General features: G+C 38.5%; 1 long non-coding RNA gene across 1 annotated transcript; it reads right to left on the bottom strand.

Moving 5' to 3' along the window:
• Positions 1–564: 564 nt before the first annotated feature.
• LOC113035109 (uncharacterized) lies at positions 565–3,605 on the bottom strand. The gene is made up of 3 exons (XR_003274285.1): positions 3,451–3,605; positions 1,256–1,368; positions 565–1,088 (listed from the first exon to the last, which is right to left on the bottom strand). It is a non-coding gene; the product is annotated as an uncharacterized LOC113035109 (long non-coding RNA).
• Between the last annotated feature and the right edge of the window lie 777 nt (positions 3,606–4,382).

Genomic DNA, 4,382 nt, shown 5'->3' with positions numbered 1-4,382 from the left:
TTAGAGATGTCTTACGAATAAGAGATCATTGTTTTGGAAATTGAGACAGCTTTAAGCTTTAGAAGGCATTCAGCACAGAGTAAAGGCTGGAAAAAGGTCTTACTGCTTCTTTTTATTGTTGGTTTTTTTTTAGCAAAACACCTCTATTTAGTATCTATTTACACCATCAACTGATACATCATCAGTGGTAGTCTGTGTGATACAGTTGTATTTGATGTGTGGATCATATCTTCTGTGCAGGTTAAAAAAACACCAGCATGTTAGTACCCTATGGGACTTGATATTGCTCTTCAGCAGCTGAAAGACACAGACATCCTTACCAGTGATGCCAGTGTCTTCCACTGATTAAGAGCTAATAGTATATTTTCAAGACACACAGCATTACTGGAATAAAGGTAGAAACAAAGACTAAAAGTCAGTAAAGGCTGATGTAAATTACGCAGAATTAAAAACTTTGTAGATTTAGCACAATGTCTGGCACTTCAGCTTAAGTGGCAGAAGTTTTGCAGCTTTAATTGCTGTTAAATTCTGCCGCTAAATGCTCGAGCGATAAGATTCTGCTTCAACTGCCTTACTCTCCCACAAGTGACTGAACTAGACAAGTCACACTTTGTGCAGATAAACCGTAAAGACACAAATGTAATGAATGTTGACCTTGTAAGCTGAGGTCAAAGAATTCAAATCGTTGAGCCACTGCTCAATTTATTTGCAGCATACAACATCCTTAGCTTGTATTATTAAAAAAAATAGAAAAGATTTCTTAATCATGTTCATGAAACCATTAAACCGGCTTGTACATGTGCGCATGCACAATTGGAAGACAGTAATTAATGAAGAATTCATTATATAATAAACCCCAAGCCTCTGTTAGAGGACCTGAGCTTGAGGAACACACATAAAAATGGACTGGCATAATATCTTCGATAATAAAATGTTTGTTTGACTGCAGCCTCTTCTTTGTCTGTGGCTGTTTACTGCATCTGCTGTGCTTTTGTTGGCTTTGGTTTCCAATCTTTGTGTGAGATTCTGTGTGCATAGGAGAGATGCTCATCTGTCTTCTGGTGTTTTTCTCTCCCATTATTCACCCTCTGTAAATGAATAAACAATTAGTTTAAGAAGCTACTCACAGTGATAATCATTCTCTGCAGTTTCTTAATACCCCCACCAAACTAAATAACATTTGATTGAGCACATTATAAATCAACACGGAGAGGCAGTCAACTGACACAAAATAGAAAACAGTATTCCACTTCACCCTTTCTTCTTATGTCTTTATTCTATCTTCTTGCTTGTCACCATAGTCCACCCAGATAAACAAATACTGACATTTGCACCATTCAGGCAGCCAGCATAAGTGGAATGGATTTACTGTGGAAAAGACTGAGAGGGTTACAGAGCCCTTTGATCATATTGTACCAAAAGATTAGTTGGATGTCAATTACTCAAAGGGTTCTGGAATTATTGACACATCAACTTAAACACAATTAGATTTTGTTGAACCCTATAAACATCGTCAAATGCCTTGACTCTTTCCTAGTAAGCTGCCTTCAGCTCAAGTCACTGCTTCTAATTTAATCAGTTCAGTGTAGCTCATCTTCATTAAGATCACATGAGTGTACCGTAACTATTTTCAACATGGCCGGGGATTTCTTTTTCATGGCAAGCTAAATAAATCCTATAATAGAAATAACAGATATCAACAACGTGGTTCTAAACTTGCTCTGTCATCCCAGGCTGCTCGAGGTTTTATCCAGACTCCCATAACTGTGGGCTTTTGACATGTGACTCTTTTGCTGTCCCTTCTAAAAGAACAGTTCATTGAAAGATTTTTTTTTCCATTTATGTGTTATTGGTTTTCTTTTTTATACAAGGGATACAAAGTACAATTTAGTAACAGAACAACAGTGGGAAAAACAAAAATAAAACCCAAAATAAATAAATAAAAAAGGGGGGCACGAAATACGAGATTATAGAAAATCAGGCCTTCCCTCTTGTATATAGTTCAACCATTTCGACCAGTATTCCTCAAACGAGTCTGCCTGCGACTTCAGTCTAAATGTTATTCTTTCCATAACAAATATAATGGATATCAAATTAATCCACTAATTTCTAGTAGGACTGTCTTCAGTAAACCAACAGCGGGTTTCATTGAGCGATTTAATAGAATTTACAAAATATATTTCGTAGCAAAAACAACATGCCTGGTTCCTGGTTTGTGCTGCCATCCATCCTTCTAACCATTAATCCACATCAAGGTCATGATGGTCATGACTGTCAAAGGAGTAGTGTACAGCCTGAAAAGATGACTAGTAATAATGTAGGGCTAACACAAAGACAGACAACCATTCACCTGAAATGCACAACCATGGCCAATTTAGAATCATCAGTTGATCTAATTTACATAACTTTGCACAGTACATTAGGCACAGGGAGAACATGCAAACTCGACACAAAACCAGTTGGCCAGTGCTTTCAAACCCAGGACCCTCTTACTGAGACAAGGACGAGGTTATGTGGCTGGTTCATTTTGTCTGCTAGAGAAGAAAACTGCTGAATAAAACCAGTCCATTACTGTTACTAATAAAATACTTCAGTTACAGTTAGCATGTCTGCAGTTTGTTGTTTTTAATGCATGAACCTGCTGAACAAACCCAATGTCTTACCCTGAGGCACCTTTTAGTTATAATTAATAGTATCTTTTGAATAAGTCTTTTTTTGCACAGCAATGCTTCTACATGATTTGGTCATATATATTTTTTTCACCAGACATAACCCTCCAAGGAATTTGTATCTCCTCCCAGTCATGAACTAGGGACCTTTGATTAGTCCTGTGAATGTAGATTGTAGTAATTAACACAAACTACAATCAAGCAGTCAAAGACATCATTGCTGGAACTGTAAAAATGTAAACATGATCCATTTAAACATAATACTCAAGGAGTGTATTCAGGTCTGACACTGTTCTTTCATGAGATTGGAAAATAGTTTTTGTTAATTTTGTTAATTTTTTTTAATGAGATCAATTATATTATAACTTTCAAGGACCGTAGAGGGAACGTAGAGAAGGCCTGGAAGAACACAACAAACTTTGTTCTGCCTCTGAGTCTATTAAGGCCTGAAGTGCAGGTGTTTATTGAAACTTTTGCAGGACTCATGAGTCGTGGTAGGGAAGAGTCTTTCTGATTTTTACCTGCCAGTTCCCCGACCATTACTGACAAGCAAGTCTTTTCGGCTCCAAGGAGCAGGATGCAATGAAATGGGCTTTTTGGCCACATTAAAAGCATTCACCTGCCGTTAACCTTCTTCTGCACTCGGAGGTAAGTCCGGCCAAGCTCCACCCGCTGTCATCCGTTCTGTGCTCTCTACTTTTGGCCACTTCCATACATTTTCTTTGGTTGTCTGAAATCAGTGACCATTGAGTGATAAATCCTGCGTAGTTGCTCAACTCACCTGTGAGCACATTGGGAGTTGGCAAGGATTGTTCTGGCGGCTCTGAGAAACATGGAGACCAGTTTTCTGGAGGATGAGATGGCTGCGTGATCTTTTACTTTTACTGTGATCTCCTGGGCGATCTAGTCATGTGGCAGAACGACCGCTCTTTCTGGTCCAACTGGGCCTCCTGTGAACAGGATTAGAGTTCATTTTATTGCTGAATCATTCTATAGCAGTCAATAGGCGGGTTGGACTCATGTACAAGGCTTGGATGTCTAGGTTTAGTAGGTTTATTTACAGGTTTATTTACAGTAAACTGAAGCACACAATGACTGGGTGATTGCCACAGGTATTTCAAGCCAGAGGCTCGAGAGGAGTTCCACCCACAAACACATACCACAACACACAAACACAGATGGAGAGACGGGAGAGAAAACTAAGGCAGAGAGACAAACAGAAAATAAACCCAATTAAATTAGCCTGGGAGCACTGAGGGACCATGACACTTCTTACTGCCCATAAAGGGGAAAAAAAGAAAGAAAGAAAAAAAAAACACCAAAAAACTGCTTGACTCATTTTTCCAACCAATGAAATCTGGCCAAAGATTCTGATGCCTGTAACTATCTACTCAGTGAGTCCTCAGTGTCACCCTTGAGCCAAGCTTCCTGTGCAACCACTTCAGGTTGGATTTTATAATGTTCTTGGAGAGATGCTTCTAGATTGATTCCAAGTCATAATTGCCCTTTAAGGTGAGAATCTTAATGTTTAAAGATGAGCCACTCAAAAGTTGAGTGATCAGTAAATTTAACTTTCTAGGTAATTACTGTAATCACAACAATCATTTTAATTTTGGCCCAATTCCAGTCTCTTCCCTACACTCTTCAAATAAGTGATGGGTGTAACTCCATGTGGACTCATATTTGTGGTCTTTTTATTAAAGAATTAAGTAA

This window comes from Astatotilapia calliptera, chromosome 13 (assembly GCF_900246225.1).
Source record: "Astatotilapia calliptera chromosome 13, fAstCal1.2, whole genome shotgun sequence".
Taxonomy (NCBI): Eukaryota; Metazoa; Chordata; class Actinopteri; order Cichliformes; family Cichlidae; genus Astatotilapia; species Astatotilapia calliptera.
The sequence above is the reverse complement of the archived record's forward strand: the minus strand, read 5'-3'. Positions and strand labels throughout refer to the sequence as shown.